Source organism: Mesocricetus auratus, unplaced genomic scaffold, assembly GCF_017639785.1.
Source record: "Mesocricetus auratus isolate SY011 unplaced genomic scaffold, BCM_Maur_2.0 Super-Scaffold_100027, whole genome shotgun sequence".
In the NCBI taxonomy this organism is placed as follows: Eukaryota; Metazoa; Chordata; class Mammalia; order Rodentia; family Cricetidae; genus Mesocricetus; species Mesocricetus auratus.
Window position 1 is genome coordinate 9,122,554 of NW_024429208.1, and position 20,647 is coordinate 9,143,200.

Sequence of the window (20,647 nt, forward strand, 5' to 3'; positions counted from 1 at the left end):
AGTTCGAGAATCCCGCCCCCCGCCCCCCACGTCGATCTTCTCATTGCGTGACCGAGGCTCCCTTCCCCTTAGAGTCTCCCTGGCGACACGAGATCTGTTTTGGTTCTAACCGCTGGCCCTCGCGGTTAGACAAGCGGGAGATGCCGGTTCGGGGCTGGAGGCGCGGGCGCGCGCACGTCGGCGTCGGGCGCTGACTCCACCCTTGCCTGTGCGCGCGCGCGGCTGCGGCGGCTGGGGCGGGGCGAGCAGAGGGGGCGGAGCCGCCGGCGCTGAGGCTGAGGCAGAGGCTGAGGCAGCGGCTGAGGCTGAGGTGGCTGAGGCTGAGGCGGCGGCGAGGGGGCTCCTGGCCGGGGCCGCGGGGCCAGCCGAGCCCGGCGCAGCGCCCAGAAGCCGGACCCCGGCAGCCGGCGGGCGCAGCGTGACCCGAGGTGAGGCGGCGGGGACGCGTGCGGCCGCGTTTATGTAAGCGCGGGGCAGGTGGCTGAGGCCGCGCAGCGCCGGCGGGTGCGGACCTGACCGCCGACCCCAGACCCTATAGACCCCGGGCCCGCCCTCGGCGGGCTGCGGGTGGCTGGCACATCCCGGGCGGCGCGGGGAGGGCGGGCCGCGTCCTCTCGGTTGCGCTGCGCTGCGGGAGGAGGCTGCGCCCAAGACGGCTTGTCCGCTCCTGGAGGCGCCGCGTCCGCGTGGGATGCGCTGCGCCGCGGTGAGCCGAGAGTGCGCCTCTCGGACAGGAGGCTGTGCCCGCGGAGGGGACCCTGTACTCCAGGGAGGGGACCTGTGCCCATCAGACAGGAGGCTGCGCCCGGGGAGGTGAACCGTGTGCCGGGCAGAGGGGACCTGTGTGCTCCGGGGAGGGGACCCTGTATCCTGGGAGGAGACCTTAGCCCAGCAGAGGGGAGGCTGCGCCCCAAAAGGGGGACCCTGTGCCCTGCAAGGGGAAAGCTGAGCCCGGGGATGGAGACCTTGTATCCTAGAGAGGGGACCTGTGCCCGGCAGAAGGGAGGCTGCTCCCGGGGAGGAGACACCTTGTGTCACTCTGAAGCTGAGTCCGGGGATGGGGACCCTGTGCCCTGCAGAAGGGACCATGTGCTTGGCAGAGGGGAAACTGCGTCCAGAGGAGTGGATCTTGTGTCCTGCAAGAGGGGACCTGTGCCGAGCAGAAGGGAGGCTGAGCCCGGGGGTGGGAACCCTGTGCTCAGGGGAGAGGAAGATGTACCAGGGGATGGGGACCCTGTGCCCTGCAGAAGGGACCATGTGCTTGACAGAGGGGAGACTGCACCCAGTGGAGGGGGACCGAGTGCCCCGCAGAGGGGAGACTGCGTCACCGGGAGGGAACCCTGTAACCTGCAGATGGTACTCTGTACTCCGAGGAGGGCGACCCTAGCCCCATGCCCCACACAGGGGAGGCTGTGCCTTGGGGAGAGCACCTTGTGTCCTGCAGAGGAGGCACCGCGCTTCCAGGGTGTAGACACCGTGACCCGGGTAAAGGCGGCTGCTTTTTGGTGGTCCGTGCCCCTTCCGAGGGCTCGGAGTCCACACGGGGCGCCGTTCGCCTGGGTGACGAAGTTCCCAGTGCCCCGATTGCCAGGCATCTGCTGCTTTGGGAGCCATCTGGGACATTAGGGGCTGGAGGTGAATTTTGACGCGCTCGCATAGGTGGTAGGAAAATCACTGTGTGGTGACTGTGTGCCAGAGAAGGTGTCCGATGAGGATGTGGACGCTAGACTGTAGTGACACGGGAGTTGCCTGTTGGCGACCAGGAATGTATTTCGTTCGGGATTTATGAGGGGAGTACCCTCACCGTTGTGTCTGGTTGGACGTTAATGTTTTCAGTTAGCAGGTTTGGGTTGTCACATCTTTTCCCTTCTTTTGAAAACCATTGTTGAATTTCTATGAATTTCTATTCTGGAAGTATAATGAAAAGTGGCCTGATAGCAACTTGCTCTTTTACTGCAACAATAGTTTTTTTTTTCTGAGATTAGAAATAATGTATTAACCCTCTTTGTACCTTTGAAAGGAAGCTGCGTTTTCCAAAGCTGTTTGTCTCAAGAGCAGTTTCTAAGCTGTTTGTAAAAGCCAGCTGTTTCTTCTTTTCTTGGGGATGAAACTTCTTTACCCTTCTTGCTTGAGAGGGTTCCCTGCAGAGAGAGAGAGAGAGAGAGAGAGAGAGAGAGAGAGAGAGAGAGGGAGGGAGGGAGGGAGGGAGGGAGGGAGGGAGGGAGGGAGGGAGGGAGGGAGAGAGAGAGAAGAAAAGAGGCAGAAGGTTGGTTGGTAGAGCTCCTTTTGGAACGATGGAATTAATGGTCCCTTGGTACAGGTTCCTCCAAGGGGCAGATTCACAGCATGGGCACCCACGACAGGGGCTTGATAAATATTGCATGAGACATACTGGGCTGGGTGCTGTGACCCCACAGTGGTGGAGAGGTGGAATTCACAGGCTTTGAAAGGAATGCGTTCTCTGTGCCTGTTAGATGTCAAGGGGTTTCAGAAACCGGGCACATTCAGTTGCTTCTGCATCAGCGGGAAGCTCCGGTTGGAAGGATCGCAGGAGACCTTCCTGCAAGGACAATGGTGAAGAGAGAATTTAATGGTGTATTTCTTCCATGATGTGTTCATTCAGTCACTGCTGGTAGGCCAAGACAAGAAATAACATCATCCTGAAAACACATCTTGGCTCACAGGCAAACCCACTTCTTTGTGAGTTTATACATCGTAAAGCATTTAGACTGTCTTAGAATTTTTGGAATTAAAAAAAATTTAAACCCATCTTGTCCTATGAATGAACAGTTTCCAACTGGTCATGTGCTAGATACAGGCACAATACAAAAAACCCACTGACATTTACCTTACTAATCATTTTTAATAGCACTAACATTTTGAGGTAAAATTATAATATTTAACTTTTAGGTTTAAAAACTTAAGTATGCATACAGGAAGGCAAACAATTCATATGTATGTAATATATCCAAACAACACAACAGAATAGGCTCAACCTCATTCCTCTCTATACCCCACCACTCAGTTATATAATATATATGTATATGTAAAAGTATATATACGTTTTTGATATAGTTTTTTTTTTCTGGTACTGGGGATTGAATGAACCAAGAGCCTGACACATGCTAAGCAAGAGCTTTACCACTCAGGTGTATCTCAGCCTTGAGAAATGGTCTCACTAAGTTGCCCAGGCTGGCCTTGAACTCACTCTCTATGTAGCCAGATAGGCCTTGCGTTTTCAGTTCTCCTGTCTTAGGTTCCTCAGTATCTGGAGTTATGTCAGCTTTTAAAATAATAGTGTTTTAACATTTCCATTAAGAGTGTAACAGCAGGGTTCTTATTTAGACATGGGCACAAGGAAGACCTGCTCATAGTTTTTTAATCCCAAATTCCTTTATCAGTAAGTTGTACATAAGAATTGGATTCTATTGCCTTGATTGCTGTGATTAGCCATGTAAATGCATAGGACCAGAGAATATTGTTTAAGTAAGTAGGAGGTTATCTAGAAGCAACTTTTAGAGATTGTAGTCAGTGAAGTTATACAAATGCTAGGGAAATGAGCAAAGTTAGTATGAAAGCTTGGAGAGGTTCAGTTCTACTGGAAAACTCGATGGTTTTCTGTGTCATTTTCTAACATAAGAATATCCAAAGTCTACAGTTTGTGAGGGAAATGGCTAGGTTTAAAACCCTTTATTTAATATGTTTATAGTAGATGAAATAGGATAAATAACTAGTAACAGTTTCACTTAAAAGTTATCCACTAAGCCTGGCTGTGGTAGCACATGCCTTTAACCCCAGCACTCAGGAGGCAGAGGCAGGCAGATCTCTGTGAGTTCGAGGCCAGCCTGGTCTACAAAGTTACAAAGAGAAACCCTGTTTTGTTTTTTTTTAAAAAAACCAACCAAACAAAAAAAATTATCCTCTAAATCAGTGGTTCTCAACCTTCCTAGTGTTGCAGCCCTCATGTTATGGTGACCCCTCAACCATAAAATTGTGGGGTTTTTTTGCTACTTTATAACTTTAATTTTGCTACTGTTAAGAGTTGTAATGTAAATATATGATATGCAGGGTATCCAATATCTGTCCCCTGTGAAAGGGTCTACCCCAAAGGGGCCATGACTCTCAGGTTGAGAACCACTGCACTTGACTAAGATTTCTTCCTTATCCCTTAGTGACCGTCTTTCTCAAGGAATGGATGGAGAAGGTGCTGTAACCAGGCCAGCAGAAATCTCTACCTTGCCTTCCACTGCAGTTAGGATCATTAATATCAGGTTGTTGTTGCTTCTTTTAAACAATTTGATAATACCGCCTATTGTTCTTCCCAGTGTGTGTGTGTGTGTGTGTGTGTGTGTGTGTGTGTGTGTGTGTGTGTGTATGTGGTGCTCTAGGAGTTTGTATGCCAATGACTTTGCTTTCAGGCATGATGAGTTGAGTTCAGATGGAGAAGGAAGGGAAGGAAAGTAGCTTAAAGGTGCCTGGTAAATGCTGAAAAGCAGAGTGGAAGCTGTTGGCTCTAGATCAGTGATTTTTAAACTGGATGCTGTTTCTTTCTCATTGGTGGCACCTATGCTCCAGGTTATTGTCCTAGTGAAACTGATGAGGCTAGTTCTGCTCACCTAGTGTTCTCATTATGAATCAGTGGAATGGTAAGCAAGAGTAGACTCTAATGTCTGTGCACCCTGAAGGGCAAAGGAAGAAGGTTACGGAAGGAGACAGAGTAGGTGTCCAAGAAGTGTGGGGATGTGTTCGGCTACAGTCTGACGCAGCCTTTCAGGCAGAGGGGACTCTAGGGTAAAGGCCTTGACATGTGTTGTTAACATCAGGGAGCCATTGTGGTCGGAAAGGGAGGGAGAGTGTCAGGAAATGAGGCTGGAGAGGTGGGGAGGGCTGCTGCTTGCTGGAGTATAGAGGCTGTGGTTAGGGATTTACATTTTAATCCCAGAGTGATGGGAGATCTTAGGAGGGCTGGTCTGCCTCCTCTTCCCCCTCCCCTTTTCCCTTTTAGAGAGTTTTGAACATGATAGGGAAGGACACGATCTGGTTTAATCTTTCAAATCATTCTGGTTTGTGGGCTTTTAGGAGCTTGTCATGTGCCAAGCTGTTCCACATACTTCATAACTGCAGGCTTAAGCCACTGACAGCTCAAAAGGTGAACGTTATTACTGCCCAGCATTTCTATTCATGTGTTTAATTCTTATGTATATATGTGTGAGTGTAGACAATGTGGGAGTCACAGGACGACTTCTCAGATTGTCTGTCCTGTTAGCAAACACCTCTACCTGCTGAACTGTCTCTCCAGCTTCTTACTGTTACTCCTATGTTATAGGCGGGTCAGTGGCACAGACAGATCCTCTAAGCATGCTGCATCTGTGTAAGATGCTTTGTCTGTGAGGTGCACCATTGTTTTTTTATATTCCTGACATAGGAAGATGTGCCAATTAGAGGATGGCAACACTTTCTTACCACTTAGCATTCATTTACACTCATTGAAAGGACTGACTTGGAACATAGACTGTTACAGTGCTTTTGTGCTTTCATAAAAAGGGATACTGAAATAATATAATCACAACACATTGTTTAGAATTGAGACTTCTGACTTTTAGCTTGGGGTAGTGCCATGTTGGTGGAGTAGGAAGCCTGGGAAGGTTGTATGTTTAGGGTAGGGATTAGGATTTGAGATTTGGAAAATGAAGCCTGAGACCTTGCTCAGCAATCATACCACACACTAGCCTAGGAGTCAATGTGCCACTGCTTAGCTATTTAATTTTTCTGTGCTTCAGTTTTTTATCCTTAGTCCAGGGAGAATAGAATTTGTGTCTTGACCAGGCGTGGTGGTACATACCTTTAATCCCAGTGTGAAGGAGGCAGTTTGGGGGCCAGACAGGACTATATAGTGAGTCTACAAAATAAGAAAGAAGGAAGGAAAGAAGGAAGGAAGGAAATAAAACAAGCATCTCAAATGCTTGTTGAGTCAATATGCTGAGGTAATGAAGAAGGCCTAGAATAGTACCTGGCTAGCAGTATTTAAGAGAGTTTGCTTAGCTTATTGTTTTTATGATTAGTCATCTGAATGAGATTTGTATAGACATGGAGATTCAAGGACAAGCTCAGGAAAAGGTTGGGCCAGATATGCAAATGTAGGTGTCTTTTGAGTATAGCTGCTGTTTCCTATCATAGGCTGAGCAGTGAATGTGGGTGCGGAAGAGCAGAGGTGGGTACTGGTAGGGATTCTCGTCAAGGAGTCCACAGGGGAGGGGAAACTGGACTGTGCTACTGAAGCAGAAATCCAGTGATTAGGGACTTTTCAGTCTTAGGGGTCTGGAAAATATTCCCTTGGATTTGATGAGAGGCAGGACATCAGTGGCTTTGATGGAGTTTTGTAGCAGTGGGGAGAAGTGACATTTGGGACATTAAATGGGGATGACTCTCTAAGGAAGTTTTGGTTAAAGGATAACAGACTGATAGAACTCAAAATGGGAGCAATGGTCTAGGCTCTGGTGTATCTTGCTTCAGACAGTTATACTAGCATGTTCTTGACCTGACTGCAGTGAACACTGCAGGAAGCATGTCCTTGAAAAAGTTCCAGAGGCTGAAGGAGAGAGGACTGTTCACCCCTAGCACAGAGGCAGCTACTGCATCTGGAACCTTCAGTTCATTCAAAAGTATCTGAAAGACATGCTAGCCTGGATTAGGAAGAATGGTGTAGGACCTAGAATACCGTTCTTACAAACAAACATGTGGTCTTTCTATGGAGAGGTTTATATGAAATGGAATTTTTAAAAATAAAAAGTCTCCTTGTCTTTAAAGTGTCCTCAGTGGAAGGAGAGCTCTGATGAGAGGACCTGGTATCTGAAAGGTCTAAAAGAAATATCAGCTTGCATTTGGAATGTCCCCCAACTCTAGAGGAAGGAGGGCAGTGGGGCTGTGTGTCAGTGGAGGTCAAGAGGACCTTTCCTGTGACGCTATGGTGAAAAGACATTTGGGGAACACTTGCTTGGTAGAGCTGTAGAGAGCTCTGCTGTCTAGTCACATACTGTTGTCCCTTAGTGGAAGGGACTATATCTCTTCTAGTTGGAGATTTGAAGGTGGGGCTGAAGGGACATGTAGGAACAAGTGGTATAGGCAGTGCAGGTGTTAAGTAGGTTTGAAGCTTTCACATAATGCAGAGTCAAGGTTGTAGAGGTGGGGAAAGACAGAAGACAGGGCCTTTTCTCGGTGGCGGGTAGTGGATTGGGCTCAGGAAGTAGAGAGACGAAGCAGAAAGCACCAACTCAGACCCAGTTTTTCCTACTGTCCCCTCATGACATCATCCTCAGAGGGTGGCGAGATTTCACTGTGCAAGCAATCAGCTCTGCCCCAGACATCAGCAGTGTCCTCTGGTCCTGTCCAATTGGATACTGTCTGCCTGGAGCATGATAGATCCCTAGGCTCAGGGCTCTGTCTTTAAGATGACCTCCACGTCAGGCGCAGTGTTTTGTCTGGGCCTCTGGAACTTCTGACTGACAAGTCAGGGTTCTCACAACCCCTCCTTAGAGTGCCTTCCAGAAAGGAACCAGTTTATTCACATTTACATTTTATTATAAAGGGTATTTTTTGAAGCACATAAACACATAACTTGTGAGGAAATCCCAGGTGTGTTCTGAAGGGTACTGCACAAACGTAGAAGCTTTGGCCCTGTGGCACTTTGTAGCATGTGTGTGAGTAATTGTTCAGCTTCCCATGAGATGCCACACGTTGAGCTGTCCAGAAGCTCCAGCCATGTCTTGTAGTCACTATCTCCTTTCCCTGATGGCTGTTCATGGCACAGAGAAGCCTGTGTGGGAGCCCAGCTGGGTCTGTCTGATCAGCCTTCTTTGTCCTCCACCCTTTAAAAATATCTTTTTTGAGATTTCATGTATTTTGTTGTTTCTTTGCTTTTTGAGTCAGGGTCTCACTGTGTAGTTCAGGTTGGCCTTGAACTCACAGAGATACACCTGCCTCAGCCTCCTGAGTGCTGGGATTAAAGGCGTGCGCCCCATGCTAGTTAGGGTTACTGTTACTATGATAAAACACCATGACCAAAAGTAACTTGGGGAGGAAAGGGTTTATTTGGCTTATACTTCCATATCACTATTCGTCACTGAAGGAAGTCAGGACAGGAACTCAAATAGGGCAGGAACCTGGAGGCAGGAGTTGATGTAGAGGCTGTTTACTGGCTTGCTCCCCATGGCTTGCTCAGCCTGCTTTTTTATAGAACCCAGGACCACAAGTCCAGGGGTGGATTCATCCGCAATGACTTTAGTTTGTGTTAAGTTGACATAAAGTTAGCCAGCACAACCACAATGTCTGTCTCATGTGTATTTTGATCATATCACCCCAACTCTTTCTTCTGGCATCTCTCCAGATACCTCCCATCTCCCTATCCCCAACTCTTCCAACTTCTTGCCTACCCCCTTTAAATAATCTACTGAGTTCAGTTTGTGCTCATCACATGCTGGTAGGGATGGGACCCTTTACTGGAGTGTGGTTGATCTACTGGGGCCCCACCTTTTAAAAAAACTTGTCTTTCCCTGCCCCAGAAACCATTAACTATCAAGGGCTCTTCAGTTAGGAGAGACTCATTCCCTCTCTGTTTTAATTTTATTTTGTTTTATTTATTTTTATGATTAGTATATGTGTGTGTGTGCACGCATGCATGCACCTCTGAATGCCACACACTGTCTTTAGGGATGAGGATGACTTTGGGAGTTGGTTCTCTTATTTCACCATGGGTTCTTTGGATTGAACTCACCAAGGTTGTGTAGCAAGTGCTTTCACCCTCTGAGCCGTCTTGTTAGGCACTTCTTGACTTTTTGTGCAGCAAAAAGTCTTTTATTCTGAAATGGGTCTTATTTGTTGTCAGACACAGTAGGTCAAGGAACTGTTAGGGAAGCTCTTGAAACTCTTGAGAGGTGATACCAAGGACCAGAAGAGTCTTCAATGACAGGTGTTTTGCATCAAATTACCCACTTGTATATGACGTGTAGTATTTGTTTGTACTTACCTAGTGTTTGAAATATATCACATGTTGTCTGTAAGTCACAAACTCTCTAACTTTTAAATTGGTAGAACTGGTATGCTCAGGGAGATCAGATTATTGCTCTTGGGTCAGTTACTCCTTACAGCAGTTTCTTGTAGGAGATCCCATGGCAGATATTTTTCAGATCAGTCATTAAACTAATGTAAAGAGGCTCAGTGACTTCTTGGGAGAGTTGGATATTATTTAGTTAAGTTACTAAGCTCTTACTGTGTGCCATGCTTGGTTAATTTTGTTTGATCCTCATGCTGAACTTGGGAGGACACTGTTACGTGGGATGGCTACCATCCCTTTTCATTGCTGAGAACTTGCTGCCTGGTCAATCTCCCTTTTCCCACCATGTGTCCTTTCAGTTCATTCTTGGCTAGCAGCCAAGTACGCGCTCTTAATACAAGGCGCATCATGTCACTTTCCTGCTTGAAACCCTGCACCTGTTCCATCTCAGGTGTTCCCAGCAGTCCCTTCTGTCTCCTACCACAATCTGCCCTTAGTCTCTAGCCAGCTCTTACATATTTTTGCACACACATTCATGTGTATATGCTTTGTCACGCCTTTGATTATCATCTGCTTGTATCCTTACTCCCTCCTTTCACTCACATATGAACACCTGGCAGGAACGGAAGCCCCTGGAAGACAGGACTGGTGCTCTATATGTCCTAAGGCTCAGAACAATGGCTGACAGATGGCAGGTATTTTTAAATCCTTGCTGAATGGGGGGGGGGTGACTTTTTCTTATTCTTTCTGTAGGTGGTAAGTGATAGAGCCTGAATTGAGGAAAGTATCTGCCTCTGAAGCCGTATGCTTTTCTGCCTTACACACTGCCCCCACGCCCTACTGTACTTGCTGAATCAGTCATGTATTTATGCCCATATGTCTGTGTTATCTCCAGACTTCCTTGCTTTTCTTTGTAGAATAGAAACATTTACAAAACATTCAAAATTGTTATAAAATCACAAAGTATAATATAGTAAATTAATCTGTTGAAAACAGGGTGCTTACGTCTTGGAAAAAAAAAGTTGTGCCTCAACAACATCATCTTACACTCTTGGGTGGCATGCGGTTGAAATGCATTCCCTTAAGTGATAACAGCATTTGAAAGTTGGATGCTCTGGGAGGTTTCAGAAAAAAAAAAAGCCAGACAGAATGAAAAATCTATGTGATTTAGCTGTGGAGGCTTACAGGAATTAAAAATTGGAGAACATGTAGCTAGCTTATCAGCTGCTTGGTCGAAAACCAAGCAGGAGAATGCTCCAGAATTTAGGGACTTGTGGGGAATAATCCCAGCATGATCCTGAATCTGCCTCATCTTTCTTGAATGTGAAATGAAGATGCTAAAGTGGTTGCTTCTAAGGTTCACTGGTTGTCGGAAATTTGAATTGTAGAATTCCTGTGCATTCGTAGTTAATAGCACATATCATGCCCTTCATGTCCTGGTTGCTAAGGTCCATACAGGGCTAACACTTGGCACACACATGTCCCCTTGGGTCAATGATTTTTGAGAGGGTGCAGTATTTGAAGAGGGTTCTGAAGAGTTGAACAGATTTGGGGCAAGAATGAAGGAGGTGAAATAAGGGACTCTGGTTTTGTGAGGAAATACAACACTTCAGAGAGCAAGAGTTGGTAAACCCTTTTGCACCTCATTTGGTACAAAGGGCCTAGGTTGTCTATTGTCTTGAACTTAGCAATTCTGTGAATTTGACGTTCATCATGTCTGATAAAGATAATCAATCAATTAAGATTTAATTCCCCCCCCCAAAAGCCAGTCAGTGGTGGTGCAGTCACCTAGAACTCAGGATGCAGAGACAGGTGAATCTCAGTGAGTTCTAGGCCAGTCTGTTCTACAAAGTGAGTTCCAGGACAGCCAGGACTGTTACACAGAGAAACCCTGTCTGGGAAAAAAATTGGAAAAAATATTTAATTGTCTCTTCTCCTAACATTATAAAATTGTTAACACATCTACCACTTGGGCTAGAAAACAAGTCTGAAAGTCAACATGTTTCCTGTGCCTTTGCTTATGGGCAGTGCACATAAACACAGGGTTTGTTGTTGTTAAAAAGTGCAACCCAAGCACACTAACCTCATGATGGCTAGCCTATGTTGGGTGAGTTGGTTCTATTGAAAAAAGGGATTTATTTGAGGTTGTTAGGGAGCCTAACCTTAGAGTCCTTCCAGTCTGATACCTCTTAAACCTTGTGCCCCTTTCTGTGTCCTAGGCACCTGCTTCCTCAGATTCTTCTCTCTTGAGTAGAATCCTGTTGAGGTGTTGAATTTGCAGAGCCTATCACCTATATGCAGCCTGGCTACACAAGAGCAGATGGGATCCTGTATGTTGCCTCATAGAGAGTGCACATGACCCCCACTTCCCAATACACACACTTCACACAAAACTGAGAGAGAGTCCTTAATGTTAATTTACACGTTCTAGACCTGAGTACAAATGGCCTGAGACCCATATGTTTGAAGGCAAAGACCCCAAGAGACTCATGTACTCGGGCCACAGTTCAAGGTGCAGTGACCTGATTGTTCATGTCCATACTGTTCTAGATAGGAGGAAAATTACTTACATCAAATGCATGTTTCTTAGTCTCCATGAATACAGATTGGTTTCTTTCTGGGGGAAATATCCACCCAAAATAACAATACAGCCAAGTTGTTATTCTGGAACCGAATTTATCATTTTGTATTTTTCCCGTGTAACATAGTGTTCTTTTTGTGGAATACCCCAGGGGATTGTTTTTCCTTTCATAATACATTGAAAATTTATTTTCATTAAAATGCTATCTAAACTTTTACAGAGCCTCATGCAATAATTTTTTGTTGTTGTTGTTGCTTAAATTCCCAATTCCAAGAAAACAGTGGCATAATCAGTGACTGGTAAGTGACTGCTTCAGTTAGAAGCAGGTTTGGGAATGAAGCTGCAGCATCTCCATTCCATAAGATGTGGAATTCAGAGGGATGAATCATAAGGGTTTGAGAGCTATACTTAGGATCACAGAGTTCAACCTAGATTTCACCATTGCTGAAACGCTGTGAAAAAACGTGGCTTGCATAACATCTCAGTTGGCTTTTGGAAATGCTCCGAGGAAAACCTCTGTCTGGATTCTGCTAACCAGCTGGCCTTTGGCACGTATGTCATAAAGCTACCAGGAACAGAGACATTGACTTCTACTCTGGGGATTTTTCCCCTGTGCATTTCTTGGTACCTCATAGTAGGTGATTATCGCCCACATGCAGATGACTGAGTGACATATTTGATCATTTCACAGAAAAGCTTTCTGCTCTTTAATTTTATCCCTCTAGTGAAACTGTATAAGGACAATGATTATATTTCCGCAGAAAAGGCTGGTGCTGTGTAACCTGCAGGGCGCTGCCAAGTGTGTGCCTCTTGTGCATGCCTAGCATGTACTTCCCACTCTGCTTGCCTGAGGTTTTCCCTGTGTTGATCAGCTGTGGGTACACATCGGATGGGCATAAAGGGTACACTCTTACTGGGTTTAGGATTGTTTATTCCTGGTACCCTGGCTGGAGTAAAGGGAGATTTTCCTTTTCCTCAGCAGCAGTCGTGAGCATTGGGATTCACTGGATTATGTTTGCCGTTGTGAAGGCAGGACAGGGCAGCACTGTGCAGACGTAAGGTTAGCCTTGCACCTTGTCACAGTCTATCCAAGAATTGATCCAGGAATTTTCTTGATCTTATTGACTGTGGAAGGAAGCAGTACATAATGCAAGTAGGATCCAGGTATGTCTGAAGGTTCATTTTCAGATTACTCCGAGAAGATGAGGCAGAAAATAAAATTGCTTATTTTAGTTCAAGGATTTTCTTGTAGGTCTGGGCTGTGGCAATGTTACCATAGTCTAGTTTTGGAGCTTTTCCATTACCCTGAGTGTCCTCCATGTCTGTTTTCAGTTATTTTCATTGCAGCCTGTACTGGCTGGTTTTGCATCAAATTGGAGTCATCAGAGAGGAAGGAGCATCAGTTGAGGAAATACCTCCATAAGATCCAGCTGTAAGGTGTTTTCTCAACTAGTGATCAGTGAAGGAGAGCCCAGCCCATTGTGGGTGATGTTATCTTTGGGCTAGTGGTCCTGGGTTCTATAAGAAAGCAGGCTGAGCAAGCCAGTAAGCAGCACTCCTCCATGGCCTCTGCATCAGCTCCTGCCTTCAGGTTCCTGTCCTGCTTGAGTACCTGTCCTGATTTCTTTTGGTGATGAACAGGGATGTGGAAATGTAAGCTGAATAAACCCTTTCCTGCCCGACTTGCTTTTTGGTTATGGTGTTTCATCACAGCAATAGAAACCTTAACTAAGACACAGTCCCTGCCATAGGCCTTCTGCAGTCTCTAGATTCCCTTTTGCCAACCCTTCATTTGAGTGAAATCAGGTCCTATGTAGACTTCTGTGCAGTGTAGTTCACTTACATGCATCTGTAGGGGGAGATACCTGTGGCGCTGACTACGCCTGTTTTGGGCATGGCCACACGTGCATATGGGCGTGTGGAGTAAAGGGCTGAGGAGAGGGGCACTTGCTCTCTTTCGAGGTTCCAGCCAGGTCTTGAAAGGCTGCAGAGACTAACCTGGGTTTTTGGTTTCTCATGTAAGTTATTTCCCACAATAAATAACCAACAACATCCATATCCCGTGTACTGTTATATTCATCTACAGCTGGTGTCAGAAGTGAGATATGAACCCACACCTCCAAGATCTAGGTACCTGAGGCACTGACCAAAATGGGCGTGGTCAGCGCCACAGGTACCTAGATCTCTCCCTACGTGTATCTAAGGCTCACCCACACTGCAGGCTTGCAGTGTTCTGCTCTTTTGTTATGAGGATGTAACACATCCTGGTTATTCTTATAAGAGATGAGCTTTAGGCTGTTTCTACTTTGTAACTATTACAAATGGTGCTACTTCACATGTTAGTAAAGTTTCTTTGTGTGGATGTGTTTTCATATTTCTGCCAGATGGATTGGTTTTCCATTGCCTTCTACTGGACTGGAGAGATGGCTCAGCAGTTAAAGGCTAGGTTCACAACCATTGCCTTTTACTACTGAGTTCTCTACCTTGGTTGTTTCCAGAATGAATTATCTGAATTATCTTGACCATAATGTTGAGCAGAAGCTATGTGGGTTTCTTAAGATGGCAGTCTTATGTCAGATCCTCAGTAGTATTTGTGTGTGTGTGTGTGTGTGTGTGTGTGTGTGTGTTTTACTCACTCTTCAGAAGAGAAAATCATCTGTCATCTGTCCCCTTTGAGCCATGGAATCCCCTAAACCCACATTCAGCCTTCAAAAACACATAGGTGCTTACCTTTGACCTAGCCTCACATCTAGGAATCTCAAGATAACATATCCAAGAACATGAAAATATGTGTAGCATGACCTAGATACTCATATGCATGAGAGTCTTGAAGAGTAGGACCATCTCTGTGGACTGTCTTGCAGCAATTTCCATGACGTGCTGAGTAGGAATGTTTGGCGAGCTTCCGTCATGTTGGAACATATGCTGGCTAGATCTTGTACAAGAAGAGGTAGGAATGGAGGAGTGTGGTCACAGCAGGATGTAGAAGTGATAGAAAAGAAGGGATGGGGTCACTGCACTGTTATAGTATACATTATATTGTATGTGTCAGTATACAGTATACTGATACAGCCTGTCTTTTGGAGATACAGATACTTCATCTACCAATGAAGTAGATAATTAGGATAATGGTGACCCTGTATGGGAGGTAAGTAGAGACCCAAGTAGAGCAAGTGAGAGAAAACAGTGTCTTGACTGTTTAAGGGTAAAGCTAGAAGAATCAAATGAAATGCTGTTCTGTTCTTGTTTCTCAGTGGTCAGGAGCTAAACGTGTGAGGCTGTACTGTGTGTGTGTGTGATTTTGAATATGGGCAGATCATAGTGGATAACAGAAGCCAGGATTCCCCTTGTTCCAGGAGGTTTCAGATAAAGGCAGGAAGGGCTGGAATGGAGTGTTGCATTGAAGCTGGGTGGTCTTTAATAGTACAGGTCAATGCGGATACATGTGATCTCACACAGGTCCTCTGGGAAGGCACAGAAGTAATGTCTCTCAGGATCAGTGAATGCACCCACATACCCTGTGCTTACAGAAGATGTCTCTGGATGTCTGTTGGTGCCGGGAAGAGAGGGAAGGCTCAGAGGCTAACTTGAAGGAACTCCCTAAGAACAAAGAAGGGGAGCTATATTAGTTCATAGAACAAAGTACAGGTTACTCCACTGATACAGATAGCTGACCAGATAAGCATGTAAACATGGGAGAATAGACAACTCTTCCTCATGGAAGGCTAGGCAGTGCAGAACAAGGGCCTAGTCTGGCCACATAATAGGCAAACCCTGTGGTCACAGTGCTAGGGTCCCAGGACAAGGGTTTCAGAGGTCAGTGCTAAGATTGGTGGGGAAAAGTTGAGGAGAAAAGGGATATTTGCCTTGAAACAGAGCATTGTTACCCCAAGTTGTTTACTTATTAAAAACGGAAAAATAGTAACTTTAGAGTGGAGAAAGGCAACAGATAGCGCCTCACCAGGGATGACCTGGCCTGTGTTGAGTTTGTCTACCTTATGCAGTCCTCTAGTGTCCCTGAACAACCATGCTCATCACCTAATCAGGAAAGAACTCGGACTGCTCCATCTGGGGTCACCTGTCAGTTTTCGGCCTTACGCAGTATCCAGCTAAGGAGAAAAGGAAGGCTGGCTTTGCATAGAGGACATAGAGAAGTCACAGCATTGAGATACAAGGTGGGGTGGGTGGGGTCCAGGAGAGAAACAGTTAGTGGGAAGCTGTCATCTGTTAGTCAGGTCTGTGATGTAGCTAATGGTGTCACACCGGAGTTCATTTCCCAGTTTGACAGTTTCCTCCCCGGTCTGTCCCAGTGCTCACAGCTTGACTACCTATGCTCAGGCTTTCAGGAGAGGTGAAGTGGAGGGTATATGGGAACCCGTTATATGTCCTTTGCAATCTTTGTGTTAATCTGAAATTTCAAAATGAAAAGTTTAGAAGGAATGTCTACGGAGAGCACACCCGGAGCAATGCTGATCTAAAGCGCCAAGGGGAAGCCAGCCTCTGCCTCCTTGTCTACAGCTTGTGTTCCTCTGCTGCTGAGAGGGGCTCAGGTTGCTTTTAGTAAGACACCTTCATCCTCCTGGAAATCCTGGTTGCCTCTCTAGCTGCAGTGTGCAGCACTTCACAGGTGTTCCCCCCTACACATACGAGTGGGCAGTGGTTCTCAGAGGGAAGGAGGGCTTCTCTCCAACCTCAGGAAAAGTTGAGCCCCCAGCTGACCCAGATGCTACAGGTGCTATTGAGTATTTGCTTCCTGATGTGGAATGAGTATTTCCTACATTAGCTTCCTTCCTTCCTTGATCTTTGGCTTTGGTTTCTTTCCTTACCCAAAAATAAGATTTTTTTTTCATAGTTAAATGTGTTGGTCTTTTCATTTATGTCTCAGGGGTATTATATCTCATCTAAGAACATTTCTCTGTATTATTACTCATTTTCTTCTAGTGGTTGTTTTGCCTTTCACATTTGGCTGAGTCATATGAAATTAATTTTTTGTAGCTTGAGGTTGGCCTAATATGTTATCCTCCATTTTGGAGTGGTCTGCTCCAGGCCCCCAAGTCAAGCATTATCACAGTAAAAGTCTCATCAGTTATCCTCCAAGGTTTGTTATTGTGTGGATTTTGTATGTGATTATAGCCACAGCTTGCCATTATATCTCATGGTGTCTACATAAAGGATCATATGGTGAGAGCATGGCCTACTTATGGTATTATGATAGCTAATGTCTAGTTGTAGCATTATTAATTGTCTAGAGTCTTGGATACCCTGTGGCTTGTACTGCATAAATGGCAGTGGTAATGAGCAGGCTGCTTCTCTGACCCTTTCCTCTCACTGGAGTCTCCTCATACTGCCATTAAATGGGGCATCATTGTAGTTGCTCTGTACATGTTATCTGTGTCAAGTTAATGTCTTTCCCCGGTTTGCTGAAGACTCTTAAGCGTCGTCTTTGTCTTGAACAGCAGTAGAACTTACTGTCTGCATCTGCTGCATCTGCTGAAATGGTCACGGTTTCCCTCTGCAGTCAGTCTCTAAATACAGAAAAGTTCATGATGGCTTCCTGACATCCTGCATTCTGAGGAAACCCTATTCCTAACATTGAAAACTCACATTTTCTATTTAATACCTTCTTCAAGAAGAAACTCTTCCCAATCCCAGCCCCCGAGCTCTTCCTATTTTTTTTAAGATGTTGTTTATAGAATGCAAAGTATACCTAGTGGTGTAAATATTTAGCACCTAGCTTTCAAGGTAGGTGAAAAAACCTTATTTGGAGCATTTGCTAATTTAGTTAGTCTATATTTTATTTCAGCCTACCAGTGTGCTGTCAGCTGGTTGGAAAACTGCTGAAAGTGTAGCATTGTTGGGAAGCAGGTGATTGTTTTCCTCTTAGTGTTTTCATGTGACCATCCCCCGAAATAGCTCTGTGCTATCTGGTCAGTGCGTCTTCCTCTTCAGGTGACTGGTGCTGACCTGTGCCACCATGGTGTTCTTACTCTTGGCCTGCATACCTGCCATGTTTATCTTTAAGTAGTTTTTATATCCTGAGCCTGTGGGCCATGACTGCTCTGTCTTACTAGTTTTGTTGGCTGCACAGCATGAGCTGTGATAACAGTTCTGTTTAAATGTGGGGGGTGCCTTTGGCTTAAAATCACGCCACTTCTTATCCTTAGTACAAACTAGGCCTTGCTCCATTCCTGTGTCTACCAGGTCATTGAACAGTTTTTTTTTTGAATTCCTATTGTGTGCCTGTTATGACACATTTTGGAGTTGGAAGTATGGTGGTACATACAAAAATCAGCCAGTCTTGTCCTCATGAAGCATCTGTCATTTGGCTGCCACATCTATAGACTGTCCCTGACAATTTTCTCCTTATGTAGACTTCCACTTAATTTTGCCCCTGGTATTACTTTAAGTCAACCTGATTTCTTCTACTGCTTGAACTTTGAAATTCCCTGCTTTGATGTTAGTTGACATTCAGCCTAGCTACTTGTATGATTGTTTCTGCTTCTACTAAATTCTTATGATTAAAAGGCAAAGAAGTTGAATTGTGATTTTACATTAGGAAAGGTTAATGCTTAAAGGGCTATAATTTGGTGAAATAGTACTTTTTGTGGCATTAACTGTCACTACCGAGTGAGCAGTGGTGGGCCTGGTCTACATCAGTCACTCCTAGAGAGGGTAGGAGGTGGTGTGGGCTTCTGACTTGTTTCCTCTGGTGAATGTGTCTTTAGGCAGCTTGGTGGCTCTGAGGGTTGTGAGCCTGGCCATCTACCCATTCATGGTATGTTTAGCATGCTGGGAACAGTGATGAGCTGTGGGTGAGAAGGTGGATACCCTGAACGGTGAGTTTTGTGAGGAGGCGGCACTGGTGAACCCAGATGGTGCCTGGATGGTGATGGGCTGGGCATTTGAATGTAAGCCACGAGACCCCGGAGGCCCATCTGCTCATCATTCTGCATAGGGGTTGGGTTTCTGCTGTTCTGATCCTTTGTAAATTAATTCATCTTTAGTTTAAGCATCATTATTTTATTTTAATAAGAACACAGCTCTAGTTTATTTATTTGGAACAATTCACAAGACTCTAGAGATCAGCTTCCTTCTCAGATTTCTTAGAGGAAGTTTCAGAGGAGCAGAGAGTGTGACAGGGAAAGCCTGTAGTTACTGTGACCAACGGAGGGATGCCTGGAATGTGGCAGGCCTGTGCTGAGATCCCATACAGCCTAATTCTCTTCCCTTAATCCTTACAGTGGTACCTTCCCTGACGCATTGCTGGGTGGACAGTCCTCCCATCCTTTCATTTGTGTGGTGACTGACCTTTCTCCTTTCTATGATGTCATAACTGGTTGGTTAGATGGATTCAAACGTGAACATAAGAAGAAAATATTTGGGGGGTATACATGGTTTCTATTTTAAGTACAGTTATACCTTGGAATTTAGTCCTTAAAGGTAACAATTATGAGAGCAAGTCTTAGTCTGGAAGTTGATCACTGTTATTTCATCTTGTCTCCCCTCCTCTGCCTTTCTCTCTCTTTTTCTCCCTCCCTTCACTTCTCCTCTTCCCTCCCCTTCCTTCTTCCCTCTTCTGCTTTTTCTCCCTCTTTGCTCCCCCTGGTTCCCCTTCCTTTTCTCTTCTTTGTCTTGGGATAGTAATAGTGCCTTGTTTTGTAGCCTGACTGGCCTTGATCTTTCTGCTTTAGCCTTGTAAATGCTGGCATTACCTGTAAACACAACCATATCTGATCTGAATGTTACCTTTAAAAATCAGAATTTAGGATCCCTTGTCTAAAGTAAAATTATCTCCATTGCTGTGTTCTGTTAGATTATTAAAGAGGTAAATGTTGTATTTACCCCCATAAGTCACCTGGTCATGACTGATACCATTAGCACAGGACACAGGAAAAATGCAGCTTCCTATACAAATATTGAAGCAGTGTCTAAAACTAGAGACTGTTCCAAATCCCAGTTGAAGCTGTTTTTAGCATCATGCTTGAAACTAATCCTTTACTTGAACAATTATTTAAGAAATTGTTTTGGTGAAAAGACTCCATTCCTGTAAAACAAAAGTTGTACATCCTATACTTTTAAATTCTTCTTTTTGTGTGTGGTGTGCATGTATGTTTGCACATGTGTATGAATATATGAAGATCAGAGGTCATTGTTGGGTGTCACTTTCCACCTATTTTTAAGATTTTATTTGTTACTATTTCTGTCTCTCTGTCTCTGTCCTTTTCTCTCTCTCTCTCTCTCTCTCTCTCTCTCTGTGTGTGTGTGTGTGTGTGTGTGTGTGTGTGTGTGTGTGTGTGTGTGTGCGCGCGCGAACATATGCCCATGAGCTCATGCAAGTATGTGGTCACCTGTGTCATGGCAGGCAATGTAGAGGTCAGAGAACAACTTTTTGGAGTTCTGGGGATCCAATTCAGGCTTTCTGCAAGGCAAGTTCCTTTACTTGCTGAGCCATCTCCTTGGCCTTCCACCTTATTTCCTGAACAGGATATCTCACTGAGTTTGGAACTTTCTGATTCTGCTGGGCTTGTTGATGACAGGTTTCCACATTCACCATGCACTGGGATTACAGACAACTCTCCACCCCCACCTCAAGCCCCCTTGTGGTTGATGGGATTCAGGTTCTCCTACTTGCATGACCCCTCTTATTTTCTTGACCATAGAGCCTAGGTCCTAAGGATGTCTAAACTGCTATTACCCTAGTGTTCTGAAGTTAAAGAAAGCTTAATCTCACTTCTGATAGGGTGTTCTGTTAGTTGCCAATGAATCAGAATAGTTTTGGTGTCTCAGATCACACCCCACAGCTGACACAATTGGAACAATGAAAACCAGGAAACCAAAGGCTCTAAAATCAGCTCCTAAGCAGGCAGTCTCTGAGGAAGGAAGCAGCCCCACCACTGCCCGTGCTGCCTGGGGCTTCACTTAGTCACTTGTCCTCGGCTGGGAGCCAGACCCTGGCTGGTGTGTACCAAGGTGTTATGCAGTTTGTCTGTTGTCCTTTACATTTCCAGTCAACTCTC

The 20,647-nt window shown here is 45.4% G+C and overlaps 1 protein-coding gene across 7 annotated transcripts in view; it reads left to right on the top strand.

Moving 5' to 3' along the window:
* The first annotated feature begins 275 nt into the window (after positions 1-275).
* Adarb1 (adenosine deaminase RNA specific B1) overlaps positions 276-20,647 on the top strand; it is a 122,801-nt gene continuing 102,429 nt past the window's right edge. For all 7 annotated transcript variants that reach the window (XM_040732505.1, XM_040732508.1, XM_040732506.1 and 4 more), the window contains exon 1: positions 276-428. The gene's annotated coding sequence lies outside the window, so the exon portion shown is untranslated. The remainder of the gene's footprint in view (positions 429-20,647) is intronic.